Source organism: Psammomys obesus, unplaced genomic scaffold (genome assembly GCF_907164565.1).
Source record: "Psammomys obesus unplaced genomic scaffold, mPsaObe1.curated_primary_1811, whole genome shotgun sequence".
NCBI lineage: Eukaryota > Metazoa > Chordata > Mammalia > Rodentia > Muridae > Psammomys > Psammomys obesus.
The window spans coordinates 22,945,685-22,969,730 of NW_026585797.1; the positions used below are offsets into that span (position 1 = coordinate 22,945,685).

The window sequence follows — 24,046 nt, forward strand, 5'->3', positions numbered from 1 at the left end:
AGGAAGATCTACCTCTTCATGGTTTATTATAGAGCTAATGAGAGTATATTTACGTACCAGCGTATTCCAAACCATCCGGTAGTATGATTATTTCATTCAAGTATTTCAAAAGGGACGCCTTTCTGTATGGTTGTTACTCATTAGCTACAAAACAACAGTGCATTCCCTTTCTCGGTTTTTTGAGTTTCACCGTCACCTGCATCATGGGCCCGGTGAAAAGTTAACGGTCCTCGTTTTCAGGATGCATGTCTGGTGGAAGTTTGAGCACATTTCATTAGGTGCTAGCGACTTCCGTTGTTGCTTAATAGAAATGTGTTCCTCTTTGCTGGGAAAGCATCTGCTTTTGAGGACCTACAGCATCCTACAGACTGCATACTGGGTGGGTGCTGGGTGGAGACGTGTATGCATACGAGTGTGCATGAATGTGCGTGTGTATCAAGCTTCTGTTAGAGCAGTGACTGTAGATGAGTGGACGTGCTTGCGACTTTGGTGCATTGGTGACTGCCGTCACCTTATGTTCTTAGTATGTACTATCAGTATCCCTGTTGCATGGGTATCTGTCATGGGAGCTTAACAAAGTCTCACTGTGATTTATCAAGCGGTAAATCACTTCTTTTACCTCCGCCATTCTTCCTTCCCCTCTAAAACTTCAGAAATAAGGAAGAATAACAGGCATTTTTAGTCATGCACCCAACTTTAAATAAACTTCTTGATTGGTCTTTTAATCGTTTTATTTATACAGATAACTATTTGTACCTGTGCAGTTTTGATAGGTTACTTAAGCTATTGACAGTCTCCATTTGAGAAGACACAAATGGCTATTAGTACTGATTATCAGAGGCCAGGTGTGAGATTCCTCTTGGAGAGATTTACATGATTGATTTCTGGTCTTTTGTATGAAATGGACCACCTCATTGTGGTACAAAACGCTAACTATGGCTTGGAGGTTAGGAGTGCTTACTGCTCTTGCAGAGGGCCTGGGCTCAGTTCCCAAAACCCACAAGGCAGCTCATAATCATACACAACTCCAGTTCCAGGGGATCCAGAGGCCTCTTCTGGACTCTGCAAGCACCAGGCAGAGAACACACAGAACATATACACGCATACAGGCAAAACACTTAGAAACATAAAATAAAAATATCTAAAAAAAAAAAAAAAAAAAAGCTAACTAGACTTGCCTTCCAGCTTGGGACTTAAACAGTTTGTTCTCTGGGAGCAAACCTCCCCAAATTGAGTTTGATAGCTCCTAGAGGTTATTCTGGTGTTCAGGAACCTGATAATGAGGATTGCTCTGTAAATTCAAGGCCAGCTGAGCTGTAGTTTGAAAATTTTTTAATTTATTTTCATTTTATGTACATTGGTGTTTTGATTGCATGTATGTTTGTGTGAGGGTGTCAGATCTCCCGGGGGAAAAACTACAGTTATGAGCTGCCCATGTGGGAGCTGGGACATGAACCCAGGTCCTCTGGAAGACCAGTCAGTGTTCTCAACCACTGAGCCATTTCCCCAGCCTCCTATAGTTTGAATCTTTAAAAATTAGGAATGAAAAATAGGAAGGAAACCAAGGAATATTTAAGCCTTTCAGTGAGTTACTTAAGATACCAGACCTTTTTTATATTTGAAAAAAAATGAAAGTATTTTTAGAAAAAAAGTGAGAAAGAAAACCTTTTTCCTAGAGAAAGAAAAAGGAATGCATTATTGCCTAAATCAGCAAATGATTTAGCTGAAACCTTCAAATGTGTCATTTAAAAAAAAATATTAGATTTACTAGGAAGAGGTATCTTGAGGTTCTGGAAAAACTATACCCTTGAGGTGACCCATTGGATTGTGTTTCATTCCTTCATCTTATTTTAAACAGTTCATATAGAAATCCACTTGTTCTTCCCATCCTTAATCTTCACGGCTGGTCCATTTCATGAAATAGTGGCTACAGAAGAATGGCAAACTGTGATTACATTCTAGCCAGCTTAAGTAGAAAAATGCAGAGTACACGCTCTCCATTGTTGAATGGAAAAAGCAGATATGAATTTTATATTTTGGCAGTCATCATAGTAGCACAGTACTGTATAAGAAGCTGGTGTGCATCTGTCTTCAGGACAGTAGTTGTCTTCAAGCACACTGATAGAAATTACCGTATTTACCTTTACTTTTTGTGTCGTGATAGAAAGATGCTGTGGCATATTCAAGGCTTCAAGGTAGTACGGAAGATTCATCAACTGATTGCCAAATAAATAAAAACAAAACAAAACAAAACCAAAAAACCTCACAGAGACTTTTTTTGGAAATATGATCTATCTATGATTACTTTGTAACTACAGATCTACGACATTTCTAAGACAGTAACATTCTTCACTCTGGAAATTGGTGCTGTCTTGTGTGTGGGAAGGGAGTTCTGCTTAGGTATTAAACCCATTATTTTCCTACTGAACTGTGAAGTTATCACTAAATGAGGCAGCCAGCTGATGTACATATCTTGCAAAACTATTAGTGGAGACTCAATTTGTTGCTTTCCATTAACTTGCGGGGCACGTCTTTAATCTCAAAAAATGATCTGTGGTGAACAATACAGGGCTTTGGCCAGGATTTGAAATGTTACAATCTAACAAGTGCCTTTCCTGGTCATTCCAGGAGAAACGAGTACAGACCTCCTGAGATCCATTTTGTCCACCTTTTCTTTTCAGATTGGAAAGCATGAAAGAACGGACAGGAGACCCTGCGTCCCTTTGAGAATGGTGTTCACATGTACTGAGCTGATATTTTGGCAGTGGAGAGACTGCCACAGTCCAGATATCAGAGATCCCGTCCGTTTGGGATCTAAAAAGATTGTGACTTAAGTCAAGTGAGACCACACGTGAATCAACAGCCTCTAAAGGATGGCTATGGAGGCAGGACGAACCCGCTGCCAGCGGTTCTTTAGAGGTCCAGGGGTGTGCAGCCTCTGCCATACTTCTTAGAACTCCAATTTTTATCAGTCCCTATCTGTCTATACTGGGTTCACCTTAGATATATCTTGTAGAGGTAACATTATAGTATGTTATAGAGTATCTACAATAAACTACATGTATATAAAGTACATATACATACATGTTAAAGTTGCAGAGTCCAAGCACTGTGACTCTGTCTCAGTGCTGTAAATACTGAGCTGTGTTTACTGGTTTTGTCCATTTGTTAATCGCTGTCAGCATCTTCCACACTGGCAGGGACTTCTCACCTCATTTGCATTTCTCATTCATTTTGTAGGTAAGGGTGGGCAAATGGCAGTGCTCTGGGTTAGAAGAAGAGTTCTCTAGACTGTATCAGGGAAAGGGTTTCTTTCAGTGGGAGGAAGGGGGGGCTTGTTACTAGTCCCTTCCACTGATGAAGAAAATGATATACCAACTTAACAAGGCAGCAAGCTCAGGAAAGGGGAATGGCCGTATTCCCTGGCAAAGTAATCCTAACAATATGTAGTAACAGCAATAACCACTGCGAATTGCACACAGATGAATATTCTGCTTCCTAATGTACCATGTCATATTTCTCAAGCTGTTCATATTTGTGGTTTGTGGCTCCCACGGAAACACACGTCAGAACTGAAAGCGTATCTACCTGTGGTGGAGCAAGGCACATTTCTAGTGTCCTTATGTATTGAAGATAGACATGTAAAGTTGCGTGAAGTATAGGCTGCGTGACAATGTATTGATGAACTTCAGGCAGAAAGGGGGGGGGGGTTGACTCTCATGTGTAGAGTGCCGCCGTGGGTAGATCTGCTCGAATGTTCATACCATTTTTATTTTACCATTGTACAAAATGCAAAGTAAATGTATTTTTACCTTCCTAGGTGGACCAGGTTTCTGATTAGTTAACGGAGGGCCAGAATTATTCCACATTGTCCTCTTTAGTCATTTAGTCTGGCTGCTAAAAGTTTGGACTTTGCCCTACTCAGTAACTATTAAATTTAACCACTCACATAGACTTCTCTTGGTAATGGCAACTATAAGGGCTCAACAGGGTCACTGTAGCTCATTCTTATAGGGACAACAATTTGCTTATCGGTATGCTAGATTCATTTTAAAGTGGATGTTTGCTGTCAGTCTTAGCACTTCCGTAGTTCCCTGTGCTGCCTTTAAGACAGTCCGAATGTGGTTGGAAAGCCTCCCATGTTATTATAGTCATTGTTTTTCTAAAACTTCGGAGTGTGACTTCTCCCTGCTTCCTGAGGCAATTTGCTTTTATTACAGAATGCCTCCTCTTCTTTGATGTTGGACTCTGTATTGATTTGTTGATGAATGCGTGCTCATTTAAACAAACATAGACAAATGAACAGGAGCTCTGCATTTAACCACAAGATAATTGTATGCATACAGCATGACCCTCTGCTCAGCCATACCTGCTTCTGTTGAGAGCCTCGGGAGTTGCCATGACATCCTAAGCTACACAGGGAGCCACTGACTGTTTTGAGGACTCTTGCCATGAGATTAATCCAATTCCTTTTAAAGAACTGATTGAAAAAGAATGACTATTAAGGAGAAACAGACGTGGTTCTATAGATGACTTTTTCCTCACCTTATGAATTTCCCTCATGGGGAAAGAAGTGCTCCCTGGAGCACGGACGAGAGGCAAATTCTTTGGTTGCTCAGATTCTTGCAGTTTCAGTTTGGTTAGCTGGATCTGAGACAAGACACGTTTTGTTTTGCTTATGTGGTTACTAATTGTTTAGCCTTCATTGATTGAGGCAGTCTTTACACAGCAATATGAAACAATGTGGGCAGGTACGAAAACGTGAGGATCATTTTCTTCTCATCAGCTTTCTGATGTTTCGGACACTGCTCCATCTTTATTAATTCAGTTCCATATTATAGATTAAAAAAAAACATGCATCAACTTCAAATTAATTCCCCTTTCAGCTGTTGTCTGAGCTAATACTGTATAGTTAGCTAGAATGAGTCTGTGATTTTCAATTTCCAGTACAAAGAAATCGAACGTCTGCTTTGTGTATTGTCATTTTCAAAGGCTAATTTTTCTTATTTTCATCTGCATGTAGTATACGACAGAAATAATGGATTTGCAAAGGAAAAACAAAATTAAATGTTGTTGAGCTTTTGTCTAAAGTTTAACTTTTGTACAGTGAATATTTCAGTTTCATTCCACAGACTATATTAGAAAGGTAAAAAGATACAATTATGTATTTTAGTGTAAATATTTTAAGTATTTCATTAAACAGTTTAGGAAGAAAATATGACAAAAATAGATATGGAAGCTTCGGTCTACTTTTCCTTCAGATAAAAAATAGACTTTAATTATATAGCGTGCTACAATGCCTAATACAAAAATGTTAGACTATGAACACCATTGTAAGGATTATAAATATCTATTCATAAAATTTAGTGGACAACTTATAGCAGTCTAGTTTTCATTTTCAAAAGACATTCTTAATATTGTCATTATAAGGCAGGCCCAATAGCATTTAAAAAACTAATGTTTTAGAGGTTGAAGTAGGAGTATCATTATTTAAGGAAGCAGCCTGTGCTCTTATGGAGACCTTTATCAGAAATGGTCAACCAACGATCCAACCAACCAACCAACCAACCAACCAACCAACCAACAAACCAGCCAAACAGATAACTCATCAACCAACTGACCAAACAATCAAACTACTAGGTAATAACTACACAGCCAACTCCCCCAAAACAAATAGCAGCTGGCTAGCTGGTTCACTGACTAACCCTCCCAGATCAGTGAACAAGCAAACTACCAGTGAAGCAGCTAACTTACCCCTCAACCAGCCAACAACTAATCAGCCAGCTGATCAACCAACCAAATGGCCAACTAACCAGCTAGCTCATTCCCCAGCCAACCAACCAACTAACCATCCATCCATCAATCCATCCATCCATCCATCCATCCAACCAACCATAAGTAACAGCATATTCTGTTATAAAATAGCTGCTTTATATTATTTCTGCATTTAGTTATAATTAACCCTGGTTTGCATTACTGAATTTCTCTGAAGAGAGTAAGATTTGTAATATTTTTAGTCATTAATATTTTTTCAATGTAGATTCAGTAAATCAATTTTCATTTTATAAACAAAAATCAGTTTTTGTCAAGAGACCCACACACTCTTTGTGGTTGAGTCTATGTGCATGCTCTAAATTTGCTTTCATTCTTAGTCTTTAAAGTAATTGCTCCCAGCTCCCAGCACTGATTAGAAACCATCTCAATAATAGGAGCCATTTCTTCATCACCTTAAACTCAGTCATTTTTAGTTACTCTCCATAGCTGTTATTTCACTGATGTTGAGCTTCTCAGACTTCACTGAAATTCCTTTAAGCTGAAATTTTACTCCAACTTGTTGACTTTTTTATTCATCTTTTTTGAGGCAGGGTCCCTCAATGTACCTCTGGCTGTTCTGGAACTTACTATGTAGACCAGGGTAACCTTGAACTTACAGAGATCTACCTGTCTCTGCATCTTAAGTTTATTATTGTTGTTATTTTTCTTTTCATTAATTTATTTACAGATATTCCTTGCTTTGCTCAAGCTACTTTAGTTGTTCTTCGGATAATAATATTTTTTGTTAACGTGTTCTTCGACAATTTCATAAATGTATACAATACATTTTGATCACTCTTATCTTCACCCTCTCTTATCTCCCTTTCAATGACTATCCCTCTATTCTCATCCCTTTCTTAATACATGTCTTTCATCTCCTTTTGTGATGCAGTGTGTTCCACTAGAAAAGTTTTGTGACTTTGGGTTGGGAAATAGCCAATGGATTCTGGTGGGCTCACCAGTAGGTACATAGCTGAAGACAATTATTGTCCTTTCCCCAGAGGCCAATAGTTCAACCACAGATGCCTCTTTATAGATCCCTGATTAATTGTTGACAGACCCAGTGTCCTACAGGTCAAGTACAGGCAGATGCAGTTGCCACAATGCAGAGTGCAATGGCTCTGTCATGCTTGGAGGAAAGCATTTAGCAACTGCTCTGCAGAGTGTTCCCCTTCTGTATTTCCCGTTCCCAGGTCTACATGGCTTCCTGGGGCCTTAAAGGAGGTGTTACAAATAGCTTGTTTAGGAGTGAGTTCTCTTTAATCACTTACTCTCAATATCATGAGCAGCTGTGAAGTCTTCGCATTCACCATTGATCATGGCAAAGAGAAGTTTTTCCGAGTTAGGCTGAGAGTTGCAGTTTGCCTGTAGGCATAAACCGAAATATTTAGAAGTCAGCTTGGCACTGTATCAGGAAGACCTCATCAATGAGGAGGTTTTGTCTAATGTTACTATACCAGACAGGAATTCCCGTTTTAGATTGGGCCTCAAATCCAATCAGAGAATTTAATAGCCCCATAACATTCACAGCACCATTTCAGGTTGGGCCCGTCTTGCATGGCAGTCTTACTGTAGTTGGCAAAGTTCGCAGCTGGGTAAGACCAAAGATGCTCTTTTCTTTCCGAGGATCCTGTACATCATCTTCCAAAACAAAATTCCTTTGTTTCTTTTTCTGTCTCTTTTCTCAAAATACTGGCTCAAGTGTCACTGGGTTCAATGAAGTTGAAACTCCAAGGAAAGGGTCTTAGTGTGTGATGAAGACAGTTTAATCTACGGTGACTTTGAGTTCAAAATGCAGTTTACAGCTTTAGTTTGTATGTGCATGCAAGTGTGCCTGCCTGTGTGTGTGCATGTTCGGAATTTGGAACTCTTTCAGTCATTCTCCATCTTAACTGTTTTGAGTCACTGTACCTGGACCTCGCTGTTTCAGTTAGACTGGCTAGCCAGTACTGACCAGCAAGCTCCTGGGATCCACCTCTCCGAAGGCGTCCTGGGGTTTTTACATGGTTGTTAGGAATCCAAAATCAGAGGTTCATGTTTGAACAGCAAGCGTTTTACCCATCGGGCCATCTCCCCAGAGTTTTTCCAGAGTGTTAGGAGCTTGTTTGGAAAGTGTGAATTTTTATTTGGGGAATGAGGACTAGGAGAAGATGGTGACACACTTAAAGCCACAGGGCTAGCTGCCACTAAGCAGAAACACTCCTTTCTCTCTGCTGTGATGTTCTAGTCCCTCTGCTCCGTGAAATGTTTGGTGATAACGATGTTCTAGTCTTGGTCAGAAGAGCATTTGACTGACTTGACTGCATTTTCAGTGCTCGAATGAGAGTTGGGTCCCAGTCATTTTATGCCCATACAGTTTCTCCAGAAAAATACTTTTATTGTTATTTGTTAATACCTCTTTGAAAGTGCCACATGCTTTTTATGAATTCTCTCCCTTAGAATTGAGTAGATGAGGCAAGCTGAACATAGCTGTGAACGTTGATGACCTGAATTTTGTTCTGTTGTCATGAGCATGCATTGCGATACTATGACCTTCTAAATATTAGCCCGGGCTCAGGGAGAAAATAAACAATTAAAAAAAAAAAGTGAGAGATGTTAGACTGCCCATCCCGTGAGCGGAGCAGCCACGGCGATGTGGCTCAAGGGCAGGGTTTTGAAGTGAGAGGAGTTGGGATTTATGCTAACTTGGCTGGGCACTCTTGTTAACGGGTTTCCAAATCCAGGCCTGGAGACGATTCTGTGTTGATTCTAACTTATGGCTTATCATCAGGACACTGTGATGGCAATTATGGTCTTTAAAGGTCCTCCTAAGAGTTGAGTTTAGCAGATCAGAGTCTGCCCTACCTCAGCAGACACTGCTCAAGCACACACTGCTATTAAAATGTGCACTTAGGAGCTGCTATTACAGAAAGCTCTGACTCCACATGTAGGCTCATTAAGTAAACAAAGCAGGAAAAAGCCTGGCTTCTCTGCCTTGGCTTTCTATCTCCTGTACTTTGGGTCAATCATCTGTTTAACTCTGCTTATAGGTGTGTTAATTACTCCAGGGTTGTCTATAGCAAACCCTGTTGTACCTAAGCTGTTTAAGCCCAGTGTGGGCTTCCGCTGTGATTCTCATTGTTCAAATGAGTCCCTTGAAGTCTTGATAGCCAACATTTTTGGATGCTGACCTGGTTGTGGTGGTGTTGGGTCCGGGCATACTTTTGTTATCTTCTGCTAGGTAGTGATTGATTTGTCAGGAAGATAATTGGAGTCTATCAGCCAAACTTATTGTATTCCAAAGTGGTCTATTTAAGGAGCCTTCCTTTGTCACTGGAAGTGCTAAATTTGGTTCATTTCAGCTTCTTCTTTCTGCTGGGGCTGCCAGGGAGCCTTCCCTTATTACAAAAGATGAAGGTTGCCCAGATGATGCTCTTTGCCTCCATCTGTCTGTTAAGTCCTTAATCTCCTACACCTGGGTGGCTCCTAATCTTTTATTTGCTTTATGTACCAGTGGCTCCAAGAGGAACAGTTCCCTGTCGCATATGCCAAGCAAGTCCCCTTGTGCCATAAAAGGGCATGCTGCTTCCCCAGATAGCCCAGGAAATGAAGTGGCCTCTGTTCACAAATGGACCTGCTGGACTTAATGCATCCCAGTTAGCAAGTGGCATTCACCAGCTCTAAAGCCAGGAGCACCCTGTTGATTGGCAGCAGGAAGCCCCTTGTTCGTGTGGAGAGTTCCTTTTTGCAGGGGCTCTAGCCTCTGAGAATTGTCAGCGCATGTCCTTTATGATACAGTAAAAGGTCTTTTCTGCTTTTCTCATTGCCATTTGTGGCTCAGTTTGGAGCCATTTGAGTTACTTAGCCATGGCCCCGAGCTGTAAGGGACAGCGATTTTAAATGAGTTTGTTTGGTTTTTTTTTTTTTTTTTTTGAATCTGCCATGGTCAAGCTTCTTTTTTGGAAGAATAGCAAGCAGAGCAGAGAGTAGAGGAGGCTATGCCAACTGCTGTTTCTCACCGCTCACTGTACTAACTTAATTTCTCTGCGCGACAGTGCCAAGAGGTTAGGCCCAGAATTGAATTTCAGCCTGGAGTCCCACTCAAGTTCAGGGGGTAGTTCATGCTGCAGAAGCAATCCTCTTACTCTGTCATGTAGGTCTTCCTAACAAATCCCTACACACAATGTATATTTATGAGCTACCTTAGGGTGCCTGGAAACCATACGGAAAGTAGGTAAAACCTTCTTTCTCTGTTCTTTGAGTCAAAGCGCAGCTGACTCTTGGTGACCTAGCAAGGCCTGGTTTCTGCTGGGCTGAGACAGAGTTGCTCCAGGGTTTAAGGGAAAAGAATAGTAAAAGGAAAGAAGCCGGTTGTTCACTGGCTCATGTTTTTGAATATCTACCTAACTGTGTGTAATTGCAAGGCATTGGTTTATGGGGCAGGGCCTTTTTTTTAAATAATCTCAAAGCCACTATTAACTAGGGATAGGGATGGTGAGGGTAGGTGGTTCTTCCACCATTATTTTGATTATATTGCTTAGAATTGGTGAACTGACCTCATTCTGGGAATGGCAAGTTTTGTATAATAATGATGATTATTTATGGAATTAAAAGAGGAGAATTTTTTAAATTAATGTATTATTTTAAATGGGGGGAATTGTCTAGAAAATACAAATTAGAGTGAGGTTTGGACCTTGAGAAGCAGCTGAGCTGCACAAAAGTTCTTTAGTCGCTGACTGTGATGAAAGTTTCTTTTCTGGTTAGTGCCACTGACAAGTCATTGCCACCTTTCCTGTAACAGATGTTGAAGGAGGATCCATAGTAGCTGCCACTACGTTTTCAGCATGGCTGTTGCCTTGTATCGTTGGACTTTAGGACCTTGATTTGGTCTTTTAAAGCCCCAGTACCTTCCAACCCCTGCTTTGCCTTTAATGTTGGTTTGCGGGGCCCATTTATACACTAAACATCAGGAGCCAAGGAGAATCAGGCCCCTCCTAAGAAAGAATCTTTTCCACAGACCTGGGTCTGGGAATACTCTGATCTGGCAGAGATGATGCCTGTTTTATGAACTTTGATGAGATTCCAAAGAACATTCTAGAAGGTGTTGATTAGACTTACTAGTGAAGAAATGAGGAAGGGTCTCTTTAAAATAACACACGCTTTTACGTCTGGGGAGGTGCCCTAATGGTTAAGAGCACTTGTTACTCTTTCTGAGCACCCAGGCTTCATGCCTGGCACCCACATGACAGCTAACAACTGTCTGTAACTCTAATGCCAAGGAATCTAGTGCCCTCTTCTGGCTACTGAGTTGGCAGTTGGTCTGGTGCTCTGTGTATTCAGATGCTAATTTTAGGCCCCGAGATTTGGTTGCCATCCAGATGAGCGTGTTCTCACATATATCAAACAGCTTTGTGTAAACTTTGCTCCCCAATTATCTCTGATTGGCTAGTAAAGCAATGGTAGACAGCCTATAACTGGGCAGAAGAGAGGTAGTTGGAGCTTCAGCTTCCAGCCTTCGGGTCCCAGGTAGAAACCACAGGAGGGGAGAAGGAAGAAGAAGGAAGGAGAGGAAGAGGGAGAGAAAGGACTTGGCCTGATGGAGCAGATACAGCCCACACAGGAACAATTCTGGCAAGTGACTCGGGGCTTGTGACTAGGAAATAGCCAGACTAACCTAGGGAATTTGTATAAATCGTATCTGCCCAGTTATTGAGCTTAAGGTTGTTAAAGAAATCAAGAGGTCTCTGTCTCGGCTAGTTGGGAGCTGGCCAGGTTAGAAAAACCTGCCGCATGCATGTGGTGTGCCGCTACATGCAGACAAAACACCAACACGCTCTTTGTGTGTTGTGGTTGTGTGTTTTGTATGTGTGAGTGGCGCCTGTACTTAAGTGCGCCTGTGTGTGCACATGCGTATGGAGGCCATAGAAGGACGTCAACTATCCTTTCTCTCTGTTGCTCTCTCCCTTTTCCCCTTGAGACAGACTCTCTCATAGAACCCTCATTTTGTCTTTGGCCTAGGCTGTCGGGCCAGCAATCCATTTATCTTTATAGGAACAAATGTTTTGGCCGTACTGGGGATTCAACCCAGGCCTTCATGATTTCAGTGTATGCATTCTTCCCTGCTTATCAGCCTTCCTGGCTGTAGCAAATCCAGTGTTGTTTAGTAATTCGTGCAAAGTAGGAAAATGTTTTATTTTATTTTATTTTTTTTTAAGAAAGTTAAAAAGGAAAAACTCATCTCTAACTTCTCTGTTAGGTAACTTTATTTCAAGTATTAACTGGTCTGCAGTGAAATGGCTACAGTTACCCTAGGGTTAGCTTCAACAAGTTTAATCTTCAAAATCAGACACAAAACAGCCCAACCCACTTACTGTGCTTTCAAACTTACCATTAAGTGTCTTTTGAGGCTTGTGCCAAGAGAGTATCTCAGAAGACAAGAAGAGAAAAATTTAGCATTCTTCTCAGTTCCTGAAACAAATAAGCAGAGTGTTGTGTGTCTTGACAGGGGTGAGATGCTTTTTTCTGGTTTTGTTAGTTTGTTTTCCACTTGGGTAACACACTTTAACTGGAAGGGCTTTCCTGATTTTTCTCTCTATCCCTTCTGTCAAAGCTCCATAGACCACACGGACTATGGGTACCTCACATGACATTAGCTGAATAAGCCAGGATTGTCTTCTGTCCAACTGTCTTTTACAAAATGTAGCTGCTTTATGTATTTTACAATCAAATAACATTTTTTCCTCTCCAGTTTAAACCAAAAGAGTGCTTTCATCGTTAACAGCCACTGAAATTACCCGTTTTATGTTGCTTGTAAACCATGGTAAGACAAGTTTAAATGCGTCTTTGATACAGGTCTGCTTTCTGTGTGTGTGACGCAGCCAGCTTCAGGAGCGACACTGAGCTGTGTTCCCCACTGCAGCATTCTGCTTTGGTTTGGCTTGGCCAGACCGTGTAGAGAGAGCTCTTCCATCCCCAGCAGTTTATCACTGAGGAGTGGAAAAGCACCTAGGGCTGCACTCTCATTTCTATTGAGTACACCACAGACGAAATATCAACATACCACCAGGTAGTTTTCACGATCAGACCTGCACACCATGTTCTGTGATAGCGTCTTCCAGGACTGGCCCCTCCCCCCCAACTACAGGGAAGCCTTTGTCTTCTGAAGGTAAACTTCTCTGCTATTCCCCTTGTCTCCAGACTTCCAATAATTATTAAATGAGTGTTGTAATGGAGATAATCAGTTCTTGGAATGACAATCATAATGGAAATGTTATGCTCTTCAAATTTTAGGCTAGAATAGTCCAGGTATTTTAAAGAACATCTTATTATCTCTCAAAGAAAAATAGCTTGAACAACTTGATTTAGTGCAACGAAATTAAGAGGATAATTGTTACAGTGTAGCCTTGACTAAAGGTTTTTAGCTTAAGATAGCCAGTTATACAAGATATTCTTTTCATACTTTCTTTGGTGTTGGAAGGAGTTGGATGGAGGGCTGCTGTCCCAATCCCAGTGGGTAAGGGGCTTGTTCTGTAGGTGTGAGGACCTGAGCTTTGTTCCCAAGTACCCATGAGTCGGTAACCTCAGGGCTAGGCATATCCTGGGCCATCCTGCCCATCTAATGTATTCAAAACAGGAAGCCTTAAGTCCACTGAGACATTGTCACAGTAAATAAGCTAGACAATTGTAAGAGAAAATACCCTACATTGATCTCTGGGCTCCAGATATGCACACATGGCAAACCCACCTATACTTGCATCAGTATGTGCCCTATGCACTTTAAGAAGGAGTCTTCATACCTGTTTGGAGAATATATGGCTTTAACAGAGTACAGTGTTATTATATGCTATCACATTAACCCTTATAAACTAATTTCTGTATGAAGATAACACAGTCGGTGCCAGAGAAGAACTCAGATGATAACAGATGTAACAGGGCTAACCAACTAACATTTTTTTTTTTATCCTCAGCCCTATTCCTCAGTTGTAGGAACATTTTCACACACACCAAGGCCATCTTTTTCTAGGCGAATAGAAACTCAGTATTCCGAAAGCAATGCCCGAGTCTTAGGAGAATGTCCAGGTGAGGTTAAGGGGAGAGTTCAGCTGACAGAAAAGGGAGGCTGTCTTCAGAGGATCTTGTGGGTTAGGACAGCCAGCCTCAGCTGTGGTATGGGCTTGCTGATTTAGGAGAACCCAATTGTAGTTCTGGCCAGACATAAGGAGAAGGGGCTAGGAGGAGAGACCTGTGAGGATATCTAAGAAAAGCCAGTTCTTGTCAAAAATAATTTGGAGGCAGAACAAAAAGGAGCCTGAAAATTATTGGGCAAGTTTGCTTAAGCGTAAGGAGGCAGAATTTTCAACAATTTCTGAAATGGCTGTTAACACACTTCTGCTACATTGTATTCAGCATTTATTGTGTGTGGCATCCTCAGCCTAATGATACAGAATCAAGCTGCTGATCAACTCTGCCAGCTGTAGGACCAGCTCTGTATCCTACAGCATGGACTGCCGAGCAGAGATTTAATTCTTTACGTAAAAGTAATCAGGCAAATAAGTCTCATCAAATGCAAACTTGTACTAATCTTTAAAATTCTTAAATGTTTTATCTAACAAAGAATTACATGAAGTTATTATTCTTAATGCGTAAACGTGATTTATAAACCTCTTTTATATCTTTATATGCCAGGGTTCATGTAAAAATTTCTGGGGTAGAGAAGGGGCCACTACATGACAAAGGATTTAGAGAGACCTAATTTATGCAATAGCTGTAGAAGCAAGAATGGCTATCTGCCAATAAAACCTTATTTGTGAACACTCAGAGCCGACTTTATATATTTTAGGTGTTATGGAATATTATTCATTTCTTCTTGTTAAACCTCAACCACCTAAACCTGTAGAAAACATTACTGTTTGGATCACAAGATATGTAAGAAAAGGCCTCAGGCTGGCTTTGGCTGGCTAGAGGTGATTTACCACACTGCTGTATAATAAGAAAAAACTTCAGGGCAAGACTGGCTTATTATTATCTCTTAAAGTAAGAAAAAAAAAAAGAATGTTTCCAACTTCTCAAGAGGGAAAAATAATATTTTAAAATAATAATTAAAGTCAAGGCTCTGCACTAATGGCAGCAATAGGCTGAAAGCTGCTCAGATAAATGTTTAAGAGACCCAGTGCTGTGGCTAACGTGGACTTAGACAAGAGCTGAGCAGCAAAGCACTGAGTCAAATATGGTAAACAGTTGCTGCCTTCTGACTCTTGTTTCTCGTCAGTTATTAAGTACGGAGTTGCAACTATTAACCCTGTCCCAAGGAAACGCAGCTGCTCTGTTTTAGGTAAGTTAGCCTCTATCTACAAGTTAGGATGCTCATTTGAAGAAAAGTTTCATTCTCTAAAATTCAAAAAGTTTGAAAACAAGCGGTATGTAGAACCTGTGTTCCCTAACCCTCAGGACCCTGTATTCTCACCTAGCGATTGCATAGGTGGTCAGTAGCGTATACCACACCTACTGTTTACAGTTCACTGTTGTCAACCGGAAGGACAGGGTTTATGTGGCGAACTCACCTCAGATGTCCTGGATGTAACTGCTAGCGCTACAAATAAGAGAGGGAGTGGGGGAGAGAGAGAGAGAGAGAGAGGAAGTGGAGGGAAGAGGAAGAAAGTAGGAAAGGAGGGTGGGAGGGGGGAAAGGTGGAAATTGATATCCTTATCCATATGCTTGAAGGAACATGAAAACTATTGACAAAATCAGTCTGCCTCCATGTCTATCCTCTGCTCAAAGGCTTCTCCATGCATCCTTGGTAAACAGTCATTCTGGACAGGGAGAGTTTCTCATGGATGGCTGGACCCCTCCTCTTCTCTTTCCTGGTGCACTGCCCACGAGCTGCAGTGGCTCTTACTAATGCCAGGACAGCAGGCCACCAAGCATCAGGACCTTGACCCAGGCTATTTTCCTACCTGACGTGTTTTCCTAGAAAATACCCTCATGCCATCTTCAGAATCTTCACGGTGAATCTTCCGCAGACTGTCCGGTTTAAATTAAAAACCTGCCTTCCCCTCAGCGTTCAGGGTACACAGTCACCCTTAGATGTCACTGTGTTTTCTTTTCCAGAGTGGTTATTACTGTCGGGTCTTACAACGCTGACAGATTATCTCCTGCGAGCCGCACTCTAGCACATACATAATACTCATTTCTTTTATTCGGTGGCACATTCTTGGCTCTCAAAACTTCTACTGAGAACTCTCAAAACTTTTTATTTTATTGAATCTTTTATTCAGTGCGGCATTCTTGGTTCTTAAAACAGTGTGCGCTATGAAAAATTGTTGGGAAATATTTGCTGGACAAATAGGTGAATGTTGTATAATTTAAAAATAAAACCACACAAATATTTTCATGATCTGATTGTAATTTTAAAAAGAACATTGAATACAATTCCACATTTTGAAACATAATATTTTTATTTACATCATTTGTTTTAGATGTTAAAACCGGAAATTTTCTTTGTATTGTGCTCAAATGTCATGATGTCTGGTCCAAAATAGTACCCTTTCTTAATTACCCTCATTGCTCTAAAGACAAGATAGTATTAGAGTACATGTAAATTTTTAACTGTTTCCAGATTACATGATAGTACATAGGAAGTCCAGGAAAAATATATTATGATTAATCCGGGATAAATATTGTGAAAACATTTGCTCTGATTTGTGTATTCATATGCTCAGAGCACACATTAGATGGCCTTGGCTTTGACTAGCAGTTTTTACTGCTGTGAGTTTCTCTTACCTTACTCTTCCTTTCAGATCAGCCATTATCACAATAATTTATGATCTTGTGCCTAAGCTAAAAATAAAATGGCTTACATCCATTTTCATGCCTACCACGGGGGGATTGTTTTGTAGCACATTAAAATTTTGAACCGCTGTGGGCTGGGGAGGTAGCTTGAAAGTTAAGAGCCATAGGTGTTATTACAGAAGACCCGGGTTCAGTTCACAGCACCTACATGGTGGTTCACAATTATTTGTAACTCAAGTGTCATGGTATCTTGTACTCTGTTATTACCTCTGCAGAATACTGGATACATAATGCATAGGCATCCATGAAGGCAAACCACACATACAACATTAAAAAATATCCATAGATATAAAGAACCTTTCAAATACATTGGTAGAAATGCTAGGTAGGCGGGTTACAGTGGAGCCTCTACTCTGGGCTTATCTGACAGTATTCTTAACCTTTTCTTATCTGGAAATGGTTCTGTTAACACATTGCAAAGGGCTAACTAAGACTAGGTCTCCTACGAGGAGGGCAATAAATAGCTGTTAAGGGGGCTGAAGATTTCCCAGGAAAGTACACCTCAGGACTCGGCAGCATTCTCTTCCCTCTGTAGGACTGAAGTGTTAGTTAACCAGCCCTGCGGAAGCTTCAGAGGCACCTGCACTTCTTTTTGGGAATAGCTTCCTTATGCTTTCTTACGTAAAGGTTCCTAACTTTTGTCACAGAACCGTGCTTCTCACCGTGCACAGCAGTGCCTGGAAGGTTTGTTAAAAAAAAAAAAAGCAGAGCCAAACACACCGCGTGCTGGCCTCCAATCCTAGACATTTCACCATATAGGGTAGAGCCTAAGACTACAGATGCAGCTGGCACTTTGTGAAAATGGGCCAACTGGAAGCTCTTAGGTTTTTCTTAGCTTTTTCCTGAACCTCATTGTTTGTCAGTTAACCAGTTTTGGAAGAGGAAAAGAAAGTGAAAAGGGTTGTTTTTGAATGAACCATAATAGTATCAGGATATCAGGTCTCAGAAATTTATTCTGATCATGTGTTGTGTTTTCCACATATGCATGGAACGTTTTAGTATAAAAACAGTCATCTGCCTTCTTCAAATCTTAGAGCTTTTCTTTGTACTTGCTTATCCTGGGCCTGAGGTGCCCTGGCATGCACCTTTAACTGCCCCATGCAAATGGTGATTAGTCATCAAGAAACTCAACCTTTTCTGTTCCATCTCTTCTTTTTTTTACAAGAAAGGTTTCTTAATTTTTAAACAGCAAGTGACCCCTGGTGCTGTCATGTTCTTTTATAAAATCCTTTGAATTTGAAGAGAAGTTGCTCAAAAATTTTTCATGACTGCACACAGGAATTTATCGTATTGTGCATATCTGAATGCACATGGATCATCTAGTTAACTCTTAAAAGGAAATCAATTATCGCTAATGGGAGTATTTTCACACAGAATAGTAAAGTCACCTATGTAACTACATTTCTTTTTATGTGGGATATAAGGATTTTTTAATACTATAATTGTGTACACACAGAAACACATTCTCTTTCTATTGCTGCTACAAAGGTATACGCTAGCCTACAAATATATGGGCTCTATATGAAAAGTGAGGAACATACTCTCCCAGATATCTTCTTTTTCAATAGGCCATTCTACTCTAAATACTTACATTTATAAAATGATTCAGTCTGCATCTGTGTTATTTAATAAAATATAATTTAGTTTAAAATAGTTATAATGCATATTATCAGCACATTGTGTGAACTCTGTCTTAAGCTTTCATAATAGATAAACAAGTAGCTGTTTTCTGTTTGATCAGTCTATACTTGAGTTGCAGAAAATGGGGCAATCAGGCTGGTACTCAGAAGCTTCATCTCTCCTGGTTAGCGTTCTTGGTGCGGGAAGCTGCTATGAGCCCTGCAAGAGGAGAAAAGTGAGCCTCAATTTTACCCAGCTCCGAAAGCTGGGTAAACATTCCTGAAAGCTGCGAATGTCCTGACAAGATGTGTGTATTGGTGCATTAGTGGCCTGAATGCTATGGGAGTAACCCATTGGTCTCTGATTGGCTCGAAGGCACATTTCATGAGTTAGGACTTATACTGGGCACTGTTCCAGGATCCAAGAGCTGGTGGCTAGATGGTTATATAGGCGGTGGGGAGGGTGCAGCACTATTACTAGTAAGTAATGGAAGGTTTTTTTTTTTTTTTAATCTAGCACATATATTTCACATTAATTGCAAATATACTTTGTCTAAATGATCAAGATAGAATGTAACACACTTTTGTCTTTGCCCTCCAATTTAATGTTATAAGCTGATTTGATGAACTTAAATATGTGAAGTGCTGGTGGACTTTCATTATTTATAATGAATAAATGAATATTTTTTATAATGAAAAAATAATTTTTCATTATTTACTCATTACAGAGAAGCAAGCAGCTAGAACCTGAAACACAGGAAGATCCCTCAGTAGGACCAGCTTACTAATTCATATAGCAAGAGAAGCATAATCCTCAGGTAGCCTTTCTCTTTCTGAATTAACTCCATTGAGAAATGGGAGTGAAGCAAGTGAATTCTTAAAAAAGTACACCAAGAAAATTTAAGACAAAACTGTTTTGAGGGAAGGCTTCCTTCCATGTAACAAGCAATAGGCAATTATTAGAAAAGATTTTGGCACTAAGGTAAGGTTAGAAATAAAGTGATATCAAGCTCTTAGCAGCCATACTAAAATAGTTACTGCTTTCTTTTATTTAAATATACTTGATACTGAAATAAAATTTAATGTTTTAAAGTTGTAAAATGCATTTAAGTAGTATTTGTAGTATGATAAGTTAGCAATAAGAGTTTACGAAGATCTGTAACACACGATCCCTATTGACATATTGGGAATGTTTCTTCTCCAAAAGTCAGGTATTGGCAAGGTGGTAATAAAGGAAGGGGTTACATTGCAGTACCTCTCCTCCTGTATCTTACAAAAGAGGCTCACCTTTCCATTCCCTTCCACTACAGAAGGGCACTGTTCGTCATTTTTGAGACTGTGGCCATAGCATCATCTTACAAGTAGGATGCAGTTGTTGACTGACACTCAAACCTTCCAGTCCTGTGATTTTCAACTTCTTTTCCTCCAGAATTGAGGGAAATAAATGTATTCCATAGAAGCAACCTTAGCTCTGTGATTTTCTTATAGCATCATAAACAGATTAAGGCTAATTACTTATTTTCACTTGATTTCTTATATCTAATTTTCACTCAATTAGTTAAAATTTTATTATTTCATAAGGAGGATATTGAAGCTTTAATTAGATTTATAAGGCTAGTGAACATTAGTTGGGTATTGAATTCTCAAGCATCTTACTATATGGCTATTCTTTGCCAGGAGGACATTTTTATTGCTTTAAGAAAAGATGTTGAAAATTAGTGTACCACATTGAAATTCTTTTCACCGTGGAGACACACATATAAATTAGCCATAGTTGTTACATTACTGTATTGTTCTGTCTCGTATGTATGCAGACAAGTCAATAAATATTTACCTCAAAATTCAAAGTTAAAGTATGTCTTTGTTGGAGGTAGCACAAAGACAGAAGAATACCTTGTGCAAATGTGTTGTACTGCAATGGATGTTACCTTTTGAGTTTTGAAAGAAGGGAGAATTTCAGGACTAAATAGAGAAAATAGCACCTATTCATACAGCTGTGTATGATGTTTTGAAAAATATGCTTCTTTACATTTGGATCCTGGTGGTAAAATATGAAGTAACATTTAAAATGGAAATATTTTCAAAAGAAGAACTGTGTTCATATTTATTTAGCCACACACTAATGCACTGTGTTAGTGTTGCCTGAGGTGTAATTGGAGTATCAACAATGTCAACAGGTTTGTTGCTATATACGTCCTATTCTGGGGCCTGCCAGGTACCTCCACACAGAAGGGCATGGTGTCGTCAAGCCAGGTGACCTGTGTTTTTGTTTTCTCCTCCCCCGCCCTGAGGTCCACCTTACAGAAGGAGTGAACAGTTTCTATGCACTCACATGCATGCACACACAGAGCCAAATTCAACTCAAAAACTGAAAAACAGGCTGGCGAGATGATGTAACGATTAAGAGCACTTGTTGTTCTTACAGAGGTCCTCTGTCCCCACTTCCACGGTGGCTCACGTCTGTAATTTTAGTTCCAGGGAACCCGATGCCATCTTCTGACCTCTGTGGGCACCAGACATGTGCATTGCATACAGAAATACATGTATGCCAAGCATTGACATACAAAAAATAACTACATCTAAAAAATTAAACTAAGTATTCTAATGTTTACCTAAGCTAGCATTTTCCACATTTTTTTCCTTAAAAATGCATTTGTTGATTTTTTTTTCCCAAATAAACATGATGGTTTATGATTCAAATGTGTGGTATAAGTTCCTTGAGAAATGTATAGATTACAACCATAAACTAAGAAATAACATCTTTAGAACTTGCTGGTACATATTTGCTTTTTCTCTAAGTTTTTTTTTTCAAGTTTTTTAGAGTGTTCTCACATTTTTTTGTAAGTCTTTGAGATCTAATATTTTGTTCAAGTATAGTTGACTAATCAGCTCAGTAAATTCAAATAGCTATCTCCTTTCCTGAGCTTCTGATTGATAGCCTGTGACATCTCCTGTAAATACTTCCCTACTTACCCTTTGTCTATCGGCGGTATTATTGTTTCCTCTTTCACTTCATATTGAGCTTCAAATATGAGCTGATTTTTTTTTTTTTTTTTTTTTTTTTTTTGCCCAGACCTTAGTGGTCAGGGAGTTGATATTCTGACAGAAAAAAATTTACCACGTATTTGTAATAAAAGTGGTTAAAAACAAATGCCTTTTGGCTTCTTTTTGCTACCCTATACGTATAGCTAGGACTAGTACAAGAAAATAAAGAAGAATAGATAAGACCTTTAAAGCAACATGCCAATCGAGGAAACATATGTGTGCAAGCTGCACTGGGACAGGGAGTGCTTTGTGTTGGTCCTAGTGGCAAAGCCATTACGGTATTCCAGGAAAGATTCTGAACTGTGATCAGAGCGGCTTGGAAAGGATCAATATATCATAAGATCCATATGCTACCACATGACCACAAATAGTGACTGGAAAACAGTGTGTTGACAGAAGGTTTTTATGCATCTGAGTTCTAATTATAACTGAGCCCTTAGCGATATTGTGACACTGACTACGTTTTGTACTGTATTAGGTTTGTTTTGCAACCTATGATGTCACCATCAATGAATACTTATAAGTCACAGATCAGGTATGGGTCAGCAGTCCATAATCAAGAGGTTGGCAAGAGTGTGTTTCTTTTGGAAACATTTCAGTATGTTTCACACATTTCAAGAAAGATTTTCATTCTATTAGAATTTAAAGACATCTACTATAGCCTTGTGCCATCGAGCCCTGTGCTGTGGGAAATCCACAGATTTGTTGAAGTTCTCTTATAAATTCTTCTTATCAGAAACCTGAGTTCCCTGTGTTACATCCTTCCCGAATCCTCAGTATGTTGCCATTTTCTTTGGAGCCATTATTCTGCCTACTATACTCAACTTTTTTTTTTTTTTAATTTTCATTATTTGTAAATGAGATTCTTATGAAAGTTAAACTACAGAGTGAAAGTGTGTGAAATGCTTGGACGAGTGAGTTGCACACTGTATGAATTCAGTCAGTGGTACCTGCCATGACTTCGGATTTCCTACACTGCTTTTATTATACCCTCAATCGCTTGCTTATTCTACCACGTTTTTTAAAATCTGTATTTTCCTCAGTAATTATACATTTCAATATATTATTTGTACACTGGCCATATAAGTGTGGCTTCATTAGGCTAGAGTTTTTGATAGCTTCAGAATGAAGTTGTGTACAAGCAGGATTCTTTGAAGCAGTGTGTACTTCTCTATTACAGCTCCCAGTCCCCTAATTTCTGCATCATTACCTTCCAAACTTGAGCAGATTACTAGAAGACCTAGAAGTTTTAATAAACTTAGACCTCAGGTCTATTTCCACTGTCTTGCCAAACGGGATAAGGAATGACTCAAAAATTTCTAGTTTGATTACAGTTGATGAGGCTGGTCAAAGACCACACTTTGTTTTGTTTTTTAATATAATTTTTTATTTATTAGTTTTTTTCACTTTGTATCCGAGCTGTAGCCCCACCCTCGTCCCCTCCTAATCCCACCATCCCTCCCTTATCTCCTCCCATGCCCCTTCCCCAGTCCACTGGTAGTGGAGGACTTCCTCTCCTTCCATCTGACCCCAGCCTATCAGGTCTCATCAGGACTATCTTTCATAGTCTTCCTCTGTGGCCTGGTCAGGCTGCTCCCCCCTCAGGGGGAGGTGATCAAAGAGCCAGGCTCTGAGTTCATGTCAGAGACAGTCCCCGTTCCCAATACTTAGGGGGACCCATTTGGAGACTGAGCTGCTATGGGCTACATCTGTGCAGGGGATTTAGGTTATCTTTATGAATGATCCTTGGTTGGAGTATCTGTCTCAGAAAAGACCCCTATGCCCAGATTTTTTGGTTTTGTTCTTCTTGTGCAGCTCTCCAGGTCTTTCTATCTCCCCCTTCTTTCATAAGATCCCCTGCACTCTGCCCAAAGTTTGGCTATGAGTTTCAGCATCTGCTTTAATACCTTGCTGGGTAGAGTCTTTCAGAGGCCCTCTGTGGTAGGCTCCTGTCTTGTTCCTTATTTTCACCTTCTTTCGATGTCTATCCCATTTTCTTTTCTGAGTGAAGGTTGCGCATCTTACCCATGGTCCTCCTTCTTGCTTAGCTTTTTTAGGTGTACAGATTTTAGTATGTTTATCTTATATTATATGTCTAATATCCACTTATAAGTGAGTATATACCATGTGTCTTTCTACTTCTGGGATACCTCAGGATGATCTTTTCTATGGATTGGGAAAGGATCTTCACCAACCCTATATCTGACAGAGGGCTAATACCCAGAATATATAAAGAACTCAAGAAGTTAAAAAGCAACAAGTCAAGCAATCCGATTAAAAATTGGTGTACAGAGCTAAACAGAGAATTCTCAATACAGGAATATCAAATGGTAGAGAAACAATTAAATGCTCAACATCTTTAGTCATACAAATCAAAACAATCCTGAGATTTCACCTTACACCCATCACAATAGCTAAGATCAAGAACTCAAGTGACAACACATACTGGAGAGGATGTGGAGAAAGGGGAACCCTCCTCCATTGCTCGTGGGAATGTAAACTTGTACAACCATCTTGGAAATCACTTTGGCGCTTTCTCAGTCAATTAGGAATAGTGCTACCTCAAGGTCCAGCTACACCACTCCTAGGCGTATATCCAAAGGATGCTCAACTATATAACAAGGACATTTGCTCAACCATGTTCGTAGCAGCTTTATTTGTAATAGCCAGAAGCTGGAAACAACCCAGGTGTCCCTCAATGGAGGAGTGGATACAGAAATTGTGTTACATTTACACAATGG

At 40.0% G+C, this 24,046-nt stretch overlaps 1 protein-coding gene across 6 annotated transcripts in view; it reads left to right on the forward strand.

Annotated features, from left to right (window-relative positions):
* Window positions 1-24,046, forward strand: part of Ptprk (protein tyrosine phosphatase receptor type K) — a 519,217-nt gene that overhangs the window by 191,498 nt on the left and 303,673 nt on the right. The window lies entirely within an intron of this gene.